Below are 11,805 nucleotides of genomic sequence, written 5' to 3'. Positions count from 1 at the left end.
GGAGCCAGGTCAGCTGAGGGAGGATGGGGATGGGGACAAGGCCCCTAGGTGCTGATGGGCTGAAGGGGCCTGAGTTGTGGGCAGACGCAGTTTCCTGCTGGCTCTGGGGAGTCTCTCATGTTGCTGTGTCCTGGTGAGCAGCCTGACCAATAAACCTGCTTTTCTAAAAGGATCTGTGTTGGACTGTATTCTCCAAAGGCAGTTATATAGAATGAGTTACCGAGGACAGGAGGGAACCATGAATGGAGTGATGGAGGGAGGGAGGGAAAAAGAGAGGACTGTTGGTTTAAACTTGCCTGACTTGCCTGAGGTGTGTGGGGGGGCATTATTATCACCCCCATTTTAGAGATGAAATAACAGAGTGACTTGTCTAAGGTCACATAGCTGGTAAGTGGTGGAGCTGGAATTCGAAGCCAGGCATCCTGGCTCCACAGTCTAACTGTTATAGTCTGTAACCCTTTGCAGTCTGGATCCGCTTTCCAGTTGTCCGGGCACTAGCCCTCCAGACATGCCCAGTTAGCCTGAGCTTCCCCCAAATACACACTTCAGAATCATAGGCCTAGAGGAGGCAGTTTCAGTGAGGGGAGAAATCAGAGGCCCTGACTCAGAGGGCTGAATGTCATAAAGAAAGGATTCCAGCTGGGCCGGTGTGGTTCAGTGGGTGAGCATCAACCCATGAACCAGGAGGTCATGATTTGATTCCTGGTCAGAGCATGCCTGGGTTGCAGGCTCCATCCCCAGTTGGGGGCGGGGGTGTGTGCAGGAGGCAGCTGATCAATGATTCTCTCTCATCATTGATGTTTCTATCTCTTGCCCTCTCCCTTCCTCTCTGAAATCAATAAAAATATATTAAATATATAAATATAAATATCAATAAATATATATATAAATGTCAATTTATATATATCAATAAAATATATTAAATATATATATAAATATAAATATATTAAATATATATAAATTAAATATATTATATAATTATTAACTATATATAAATTAAATATATAAATATAAATATAAATATATTAAAATATATATATTTAAGAAAGGATTCCAGTGCATGTTATTTGCCAGGTTATATGCCAGTCATAGCCACACAGCATAGTTAATTCTCCCCATGACCCTGGAATGAGCACCTATTTTGTTGTCTGTGCATCCTCTCTTCCCTGTGAGTAGCCTGCCCACCTTCCCACAGGTTATGGGTTCAAATCATCACGTGGGTTCTGCTGGCATTAGAATCACCTGGGAAGTAGTATCCCTAATAAATGTCGTTTCTGAAGTTCTATCTCAGCTTCCTGCCACCACTTCAAACAAGCTGAATCTTTCCTAATGAGACATTCTTTTTAAAGTATTACATATGTCTCCTTTTTCCCCCATTACCCCCTGCCACTCCCACCCCTAAGGGCAAGCCCCCACCCTCCCAGTGTCTGTACCCATTGGTTATGCTAATATGCATGCCTACAAGTTCTTTGGTTGATCTCTAACCTCCCCCCACCCCAGCCATTCTTTCTCTTTCAACTCCACAGCCCTCAACCCTTGAGTCCAGAGTTCTAATTCTCTCAGAAAGGTTGGTTTCCTACCAAGAGAAATAGAAACTGATACTGAAAAGTTGGATACTGTGGCCAGGAAACTTGCTTCTGATTATATTTGAACTAGAGGCCCGGTGCACAAAATTCGTGCACTCGAGGGGGGGGGTGTCCCTTCAACCCGGATTTCGAGAGGGCGCAGGCCAGGCCGAGAGACCCCACCGGTGCACAATCAGGGCCAGGGAGGGATGTGGGAGCTTGACCAGCCAGGGAGGGACCACAGAAGGGCTCCAGGGTGTGTCCAGCCCGTCTCACTCAGTCCTGATCTGCCGGACCCCAGCAGCAAGCTAACCTACCAGTTGGAGCGTCTGCCCCCAGTGGTCATTGTATGTCATAATGAGCGGTTGAGTGGCTTTAGCATATCATTAGCATATTACACTTTGATTGGTTGAATGGACAACCGGACACTTAGCATATTAGGCTTTTATTATATAGGATATTCCAGTATATAAAACATACTTTACAGTTTAAATGCCTTCCTTTGACCAAAGGGTTAACTCCTTGGCATGGCTCACAAGTTCCCTTAATAGTCTTGTCCCTGCTCCAGTTCTTACTGTTCCTAACATGCTCTTTAGGAGCCTGGTGGTCCAAAATGGGTCACAAACTTTAAGGCCTATGGGCCTTTGTTCAGGCTATTCGCTTTCTCTGGAATTGCCTCCCTCTTTCCACCTCCCCTCTTAAACCAACCTCTTCCCCACCTCCACTCCACTCATACTAATCACTTCCTTCTCAGGGCTCCCATAGAACTTTATGTCAATAAACATTTGTAAAAATAATGAATGAGTGAATTATAAGACTGTTTCCATTGCAAGTGTCTTAAACTCACCTCAAACTGGCTTCAGCAGAAACAAAACACACAAAAAACACACAACCAAAACTGAAAACAGACAGGGAATTAATATAAGTGAAAAAGTTCCCAGCCCAGCTGGTGTGGCTCAGCTGGTTGAGCATCGTCCCATGAACCAGGCGGTTGACAGTTTGATTCCCAATCAGGGCACATGCTCAGGTTGCAAGCTTGATCCCCAGTAGGGTGTGCAAGAGGCAGCCAGATGAGCCACTCTGGCCGGGTGCCAGTTGATGTTTCTTTCTCTCTCTCCCTCACCCATCCTCTCTCTGAAACCAATAAAAATACATGTTCCCAATAATAGGTCCAAGGGAGTCTGGATACAAGTTCTAATGTAAAATCATTAGAAATTTATCTCTCTTCCTATCTTCTCTTTTCCACTGTGTTTGTTTCATTAATAATTATACTTTTCTAAAAAAAAATAAAAAAATAATAATAATTATACTTTTCTTATGTGTTGGCAAAGATGACTATCAGTAGCTGCAGACTTATGGTTTAACAGTTGAACAAACCCAGTTAAGAGGGTTTCTCCCCAAATCTTTCCCGCCAGAATCTCAGATATGATGCCCATTGGCCCTGATAGGTCAAATATTCAAATCACCATGACTCTGACCAAACCTACGTCATGTACTACTTCTAGAACCCATCTGAAGTATGGGATTGAGCATGAAGAAAGGCTGATTTTCCAAAGGAACATGGGGTTGCTGTTATCAATAGAAAGGGGAGAGGATGATGGACAGACAAAACAACAGATGTTCTTTCCAAATGATCTGTTTGTGATACTGTGCTAGGAGCCAAGAGACTAAACAGTCAACAAATCTAGGTCTTGAATTTAATGGGTTTGCAATTAGTGGGATAGACAGATGTTCAAAATAGCTCAAACAGGTGACTGTGAGAGAGTTAAAGCAAAATGCAATGGTAATACACTGGAGAGGGATTAATTCTGCTTGGGGAATATGGGAAAACTTAATGGAGGAAGGGGGCTTTTAAGTTGTGATTCTAAATCTGGGTAGGATTTCAAATAGATTTCGCTGCAGGGCAGAGATAATATTTTACTTGATTTTTATGTCAGCAGAGCCTAACAGTATCTCAAATACTGGTTGTATTGACTAATGCCATTTGGATGAAAGTATAAGAAAAGGACATTGGCCAAAAGGGAAAAAAGGAACTTACATTGGAAGGCTGCCAAGATATCCTATGGACTCCAAGGAATTGCTGAGCAGCCAGGCTGGAAAGAGTAGGAATCAGGGGATCTCCAGGGACTTCTGAGAGGGAGTTGATGGATGGCCCTCTCTAAAATGCTGACATTAATGGAACCTGGGCTCTGTGTCTCTCAGTTTCAAATTCCAAGTTCCTGGCAGAGAGAATGTGAGTAAGCCGGTTAACATCAGTGTTCATCCTGGATTTAATAATCTATGGCCAAGAAGGCAGGATCATATCATACAGACATGGCTGGAGGACCCATTCCAGTTGGGGAGGGGAGTACTTGAAACAGGCCAGACCCAAGCGCTATATATTGAAACCGTGGATACTCAATACGTGTTAATTAAATGAAAGCAGTGATATAGGATAGGGAAGGTTCTTCAGGCAAAGAAAACAGTATGAAGAAAGGCGAAGAATTGGGAAAACTGGAGGCATGACTGAGGAATAGTTAATAGAATTATAGAATGCAAGAACTAAATTAAGGGGTCCTTTTTTTAAAATATGTTTTTATTGATTTCAGAGAGGAAGGGAGAGGGAGAGGGAGAGAGAAACATCAATGATGAGAGAGAATCACTGATCGGTTGCCTCCTGCACTCCCCCCACTGGGGATTGAGCCAGCCACCTGGGCATGTGCCCTTGACCGGAATCGAACCTGGGACCCTTCAGTCCACAGGCTGACGCTCCATCCACTGAGCCAAACTGGCTAGGGCAGGGCGGGGGGAGAGGGGATCCTTTTATTTATAGATAAGGAAACAGTCATTTTACAGAGGAAGATGCTGTGGACCCAGAAGAGAAAGTAATTTACTTATATCTAATAAGACTCAGCATAAAAGTTATCATAAGAAAGATGCTCCTTGCTCTGGCCAGTTTGCTCAGTGGTTAGAGTGTCGGATGGAGACCAAAAGGTCCCAGATTCAATTCCAGTCAAGGGCATGTACCTCGATTGCAGGCTCGATCCCCAGCCCCAGTTGGGGCATGTGCAGGAGGCAATTAGTCAATGTGTTTCTGATACATCGATGTTTCTCTCTTTCTCTCTCTGTCTCTCCCCTCCCTTTCACTCTCTTTAAAAAACAATGGAAAAGTATCCTTGGGTGAGGATTAAAAAATATATATAAAAATAGATGCTCCTGAAGTTCTAGGAATTCCAAGAGAGGGAGTTAGGCAGAGGAGAGGATGGAATTTAGAATTAACGGCCAGAGTGCCCACCGTTAGGGAATGATGGGAGTTGGAGGAGCAGCAAAGTAGACGGTGGGATGCTCAGGGAGGGGGCAGGGCACTTTCACAAAATGATCTTGGGTAATTCTGACCTGTGTTGGATGTTCCTCTGCTCACTAACGTCCCTGTCCCTTCCCTCCAGGGTGCTGTCTTTGTTAGGTGACGAAGATCCCCATCCTTGTCCATAGCTGCTTTGTCAAAGATGGATATCTGGTCCATGCCTGGGCCAGCAATTTAGAATTTTGGGCTGACAACCTTAGAGACTGACCACTGTTATTAGCAGCCTCAGGCCAAGTCATGACAAGGAAAGAACAGAGCTTCGGTGGGACAAACACTCCCTCTGGTGAGGTTGCTGGAGCTGTCCTTCCCTAGGCGGGGTTGTTGAACTCTTCTTTCAAATTTGGGAGAGATCTGTTTCCTTCCAATAACTCCCCCGCCCCACACACCTTGTTTTTCTGCATGAGTTAATAAAAGCTAACATATATTAAGGGATGCAGTATGTCAGATGCTACATTGACTGCTTTGCAGGTTATCTCATTTAATCTTTACAACGACCTTTGAGGTAGATTGTCTCATATTCTCTATTTCACAGAGAAGAAAACGGAAGCTTGGAGTGGTTAAGCAATTGGCCCAAGGTTATACTGCTGTGTGGGTGGCTGAGCGGTGGACCCTGCCAGGACCTGGTTCTTATCTGCCATGCTGCACAGTTAACTTGAAAGTATTTTTCAGCCCTAACCGGTTTGGCTCAGTGGATAGAGCGTCGGCCTGTGGACTGAAAGGTCCCAGGTTCGATTCCAGTCAAGGGCATGTACCTTGGTTGTGGGCACATCCCCAGTGGGGGGTGTGCAGGAGGCAGCTGATAGATGTTTCTCTCTCATCGATGTTTCTAACTATCTCTCTCCCTTCCTCTCTGTAAAAAAAATAAAATATATTTTTTTAAAAAAGAAAGTATTTTTCAATCAAAAACACTTAATGCAACCTCACCAAGGGAGAAATTAGAGTCTATTTGAAGATGAGGGTACCGAGGCTCAGAGAGGTTAAAGAACTTGTTCAGGGTTGCACAGCTTATTCTGTGTCAGAGCCTGGATTCCTTTCAGCTCCCATCAGCTTTCTAGTTAATGCAGTTCGCTTCCATTGACCGCTGTGGTGGTCAAGGGAGAAAAAGAGTGTCTAGGAGTGAGGATAATCAACAGTACCAGATTCTACAGCAAAATTAAGTAACATGACTTAGAAGAGGACATCAGGCCCTAACCGGTTTGGCTCAGTGGATAGAGCGTCGGCCTGCGGACTCAAGGGTCCCAGGTTCGATTCCGGTCAAGGGCATGTACCTTGCTTGCGGGCACATACCCAGTAGGGAGTGTGCAGGAGGCAGCTGACCGATGTTTCTCTCTCATCGATGTTTCTAACTCTCTATCCCTCTCCCTTCCTCTCTGTAAAAAAAAAAATAAAAAAAAAATATATATATATATATATATATATATATATATATTAAAAAAAAAAAAAAAAAAGAAGAAGAGGACATCAGCTTTGAGGAGTAGGAGTTCCCCAATAGCTTTCAAGAGCACTGTGCTTATGGAGAGGAGAGGGCAGAAGCCTCTTTGGTGGAGCAATTGTGGGTGAGGACATGGGGACTATGATAGGGAACAGGGTGGTGGTCGGGGGGTAACTTGAGGGTCAAGGTAGGAAAAAAAAGAATATCTTCAGAACCAGAAGGGAGGGAATAAGAGGAGAAGGTCAGGAGGGAGAGGAGAATTGAAAAAACTCAGAGAGGGGAGGGATGGAACCAAGAGCGCTTCCATTCATTCAGTAAGTATTCATGGAGCACCTGCTCCCCAGGCCCTGGGGAGACAAGGGAGAACCAAACAGGCAAGGTTAATCTTTTTGAAACCGATAGTTAGAATGAGGACGACAGATAAGAAACTGTAACAAGATAAATAAAATGAGAATCATACGAGTTCCAAAGAAACAGCATATGAAGATTAAGGGGCTGGGAGCATCTACAGGTGGGGGTAGTTAGACAAGGCCTCTCTGAGAAGATGAGACAAGAGGGTGAGAAGAAACTAACCATGCCAAAGCTGATGCAGGAAAAAGATTGGCATATGCAACTAAGGCCCTGAGTTGGGAAATGGATGGTTGGAATTTAGTGGGCAGGAGGGAAGTTGGTGGGATAAGAGGGCCTTAAAGGGGGTAAGAAAAAGGAGAACTCCCTTATCCTAAGCCTCATGAAAGCCTAGGAAGGAACAGAATGACATGAATGATATGGATGATGTTTTAAGCAGCACAGGAAAAGAGCTTAGTCTTGAAAACATTGAGAGGACTGTTCTTCAGACAAGAGGAAAAGGAGATGCTTGCATGATGATGCCTGGGAAGCATTTTTGCAGAAGGAAAGTAGAGGTTCAAAAAGTTTGTGTTGCAGAGATCTGCTCTTCTCTGTGACTGTAGTGAGAGGGGAGTTGGGCAGCCCTGTGTGAATGAATCTTTCTGTTGTTGAGCCAAATGGGGGTCCCATCACTCATACAAGTTGCCCCTTTTGGTCACTGCAGTGACTTGCTACCCATTTACCATCTCTAATGTTCTCAAATTTTCTCTTCCTTGCCACCATTCCTTCTTCTTCTTTTTTTTTAAAAATATATTTTATTGATTTTTTTAAAATATATATTTTATTGATTTTTTTACAGAGAGGAAGGGAGGATAGAGAGTTAGAAACATCGATGAGAGAGAAACATCGATCAGCTGCCTCCTGCACACCCCCTACTGGGGATGTGCCTGCAACCAAGGTACATGCCCTTGACCGGAATCGAACCTGGGACCCTTGAGTCCGCGTGCCGATGCTCTATCCACTGAGCCAAACCGGTTAGGGCCTTTCTTCTTGATTTCGAGTTTTACTACTAATTCCCCCAGGGAAGAAGAAGTAAATAAAACATTGCTAAAATTTTACAAAGTCTGATAAGTTTCAGTTCCTGATCTAGCTTATAGTTCCTCTGACTCTCGCTGAGGTGGTAAATGGAAACCTTTTCTGGTCACCTATTGTTGTGTAACAAACCACCCCAAATTTTAGTGGTTTAAAGCAATGACAACACTTATTTTGCTCATGAATTTATTTGTGATCTGGGTAAGGCTCAGCAAAAATAGCTCTTCTCTGCTCCACTTGGTCTCTATTGGTATGGCTTGAAAGCTGGGGGCTGGAAACTTCTGGAGACTGTCTCACTCATAATTGATGTTTGCTGTCAGTTGGGCCTTAGCTGGACTATTGCCAAAACATCTTCATGTGGCTCCTACATGTAGCTTGGGCTTCCTCACACCATGGTGGCTGAGTTCCAAGGGTGAATGTCCCAGGAGAAAGAGTCCGGTAGAAGCTGTATTGCCTTTTATGACCTAACTTCAGAAGTCATGCAGCATCATTTCCACTATATCCTATTTATTAGGAGTGAGTCACTAATTAGTGAGTTTTGGAATTAGACTTTACCTTTAGATGGGAGAAATGTCAAAGAATTTGCAGACATGTTTATATACCACCATAAACTCATTGGCCTTCTGCATTCTACCTTTATTCACTTGATGGATGGTGAGTGAGGGCCTCACCCTTTCCCCAGCTTTAGGATCCTCTTTGGGGATCTAAGAGGAAAGTTAGGCTTGGAGATATAGTCAAGGAAGAACAGTTATTCAGGCTCTTGAAGTAGACACACTTGGATTTGAATCTTGGCTGTGCCATTTACCAGCTCTGTGTTCTTGGAGAAGTCACTTAACATTGGATAAACCTCATTTTCTTCATCTGTATCCTTCTCATGGGGTTATTGTAAGGATTGAGTTGGTAGAGGGATATATAATACATACTTATAATACTGGCTAGTACACAGGAAACACTCCATAAGTGTTAGCTATCGCCGATATGATTATTCAACACATGTTTATTAATAGTTAATTAAATCAGGCTTAGGCAGTTTCTGAGCTAGATGCTAGATGCTTTCAACCATGTGGGCAGAGTCTAGGCTTTGCAGTCAGCTAGACCTGATTCTCATTCTGAATTTACCTGTAGTTCCTAGCTGTGGGACCTTAGATCAGTCTTTCACTTTCTCAGCTACAGTGTCTCAGTTGAAAATGAGAATTATAATAGTACCCTACCTCTCTGGGTTCTGGTGAGGGTCCACTGAGATAATCTATGTAAAAGCCTTAGCTCAGTTCCTGGAACATAGTAGTTACTTAATAGATGTTAATCATTATATTTATTTATCAGGAAGTTGGCTAGTAAAGGGATACATCATAGTCTGAGGTAGAGCATGCTATACCAGATGGGCAAACAACCTGCTAAGGGAGTCCAGCAGAAGAGATTAACTTTGCCAGGAAGAATCTCAGAAAGGCCAGAGGAAGTGATATGGGAATTGGACTTTGAGGAATGAGTAATGTTTTTCAGGTAGGAAATGAGGAAAGAGAAGGGATTCCAGATGGAGGAGAGATCTGCAATGGCATGAAGTCACGGAGGTGTGGACATGTTTGGAAGAAGGTGATCAACTCAGTGTGGAGCTTAAGGTGTGTGAGATGAAGGGGATGAGGCTGGAAGGCGTTGTTCAGGCCAAAGCATTGGCTCAAGTAGAAGAAACTGCCATCTTTAAGTCAAGGGGGACTGGCAGAATGTGGAGAAAGGCCAGTGGCTGGGCTGGAGAGAGGTTTTGTAGGCGGAACAGATAAGCTGAGGGGTAGATTTTCTATGTGAGTGCAGGAGAGGGCAGTGAGGGAATCAAAAGCCAGCTGCTAAGGAGTCAGGGGAGGAGGGCAGGGTTTGAGTGGATGGAACAAAGTTATGGGATGTGGAGTTCAAAAACCTGGCCCCTGCCCAGCTGATGTGGCTCAGTGGTTGAGCATCGACCTAGGAACCAGGAGGTCATGGTTTGACTCCCTGTCAGGCCACATGCCCAGGTTGCAGGCTAGATCCTTAGTGTGGAGCGTGCAGGAGGCAGCGGATCAATGATTCTCCCTAATCATTGATGTTTCTATCTCCCCCTCCCTCTCCCTCTCCCTTCCTCCCAGAAATCAATAAAAACAACAACAACAACTCCCCCCCCCCAAAAAAAAAAAACAAAAAAACACACAACAAAAAACAAAAAACACACAAACCTGGCTCTGAACCCAGCTGGTATACTTCTGAGTATCTCCATGATCTGAGATTATCATACTATATTGGCCTTAGTTTCCTAGCCATAAAAAAATATGATCTTTCCTATCTGCTACACATAATTGTGGTGAGAAAGAAAAGAGGTAATGCATGTGTAAGTGCTTTGTAAGCTTTAAATAACTAAACAAATATTAGACCCTATGTTATTAGGGAGGCAGTCAATTGCCTGGGCTAGCACAGCTAAAGCAGAGTTTTTGTGAGGTGGAAGGTAGGGAATATCTGTTCTGGGTGAAGATAAAGATAGACACAGCAATCAACACACACACACACACACACACACACACACACACACACACACTACAGATATATACAGCAATTTCCACACTGGGCTGGGTCTATAGGAGAGCAATGGGAAACTCTCAATTCCATCACCATTGAGCCTACCATTTGCGCTATCCTGTCTCACTTCTCACTTGGATATAAATAAGATGGTCCAATGGTTCATATCTGAAGTCTTCAGCTGAGCTTCAGGTATCTGGGGAACCATGACAATCCTATATAATAAAAGCCTAATATGCATAGCGACCAAACAGCAGAACGACAGGTCGCTATGATGTGCACTGACTACCAGAGGGCAGATGCTCAATGCAGGAGCTGCCCCCTGGTGGTCAGTGCACTCCCATAGGGGGAGCGCTGCTCAGCCAGTAGCTGGCCTCTCCTGCCTCTGCAGCAGTGGGCCTAAGCCGGCAGTTGGACATCCCCCAAGGGGTCCCAAACTGTGTTGCACAGGCCAGGCTGAGGGACACACACACCTCCCCCAGTGCACGAATCTCGTGCACCAGGCCTCTGGTTTATGAATAAAAGCTTGTGCTATGTTTTCTAGGGCTAGAATCCATAGTCTCCAGCAAAGTCCAGTAGGATCAGTGATCTCTCTCCCCCAAAGATTAAGAGTCATTGATTTCCTCACCAGAAATTAATAATAGCTATCCTTGTCCTGGTCGGTATGGCTCAGTGGATAGAGTGTAGGCCTGAGAACTGAAGGGTCTCCTGTTTGATTCCCTGTCAAGGGCAGTACCTGCATTGTAGGTTGGATCCCCTGCATGAGGAGGCAACCAATCGATGTGTCTCTCTTATATAGATGTTTCTCTGTTTCTCTCTCTCTCTCTCTCTTCCTCCCTCCCTCTAAAAAGCAGTGGAAAAAAATACCCTTGGTTGAGGATTAACAAAAAACTCCCACAAAAAACAAACACACAAGAATAGCTATCCTTGGGGAGAAGAACTGGTGGGTGAAGGGGGCAGATTTTCATGTTTAATTTTCAACTTTTCTGAACTGTTTGAATTTTCTAACCACAACATATATTAGTTTCATTAAAAAATGTCATCAGTAGTTATCTGGGTGGTTTAAGATTTCATATTTATACCCCTTTACTAAAACACAACAAACACAAACACTAATAGCTGTTATTAAAAAAACATAACCTGATAATATCAGCGCGGGCATACACTCACACATAAATCATTCCATTATGCAAATGACATCCTCCATTATGTAAGGTAAAAGTCTGCATTTCCTATGAACTACTGGCTTCATTCAATGCAATAAAACTTGCGATTTAAGTTAACCAGGAAAAAAAAAAAAAAGACAGGCGATTTCAAGTATTTCAACTCAGAAGCATAAAAATGTGTATGTGTCAGTCTTTATATATATACTACCTTCTGCATTCTCGTGAATTGGCCAATGTGCGAGCAGTTGACGTTTGATGCTTCAAGCGAGGAAACAGAGAACAGGGTTAAATCCACTCCTCTCTCCCCACGCACTCTAGTAATTACTCTATTTCCACGTCATA

This window comes from Eptesicus fuscus, chromosome 20 (genome assembly GCF_027574615.1).
Source record: "Eptesicus fuscus isolate TK198812 chromosome 20, DD_ASM_mEF_20220401, whole genome shotgun sequence".
Taxonomy (NCBI): Eukaryota; Metazoa; Chordata; class Mammalia; order Chiroptera; family Vespertilionidae; genus Eptesicus; species Eptesicus fuscus.
This window is presented reverse-complemented; position numbering follows the sequence as displayed.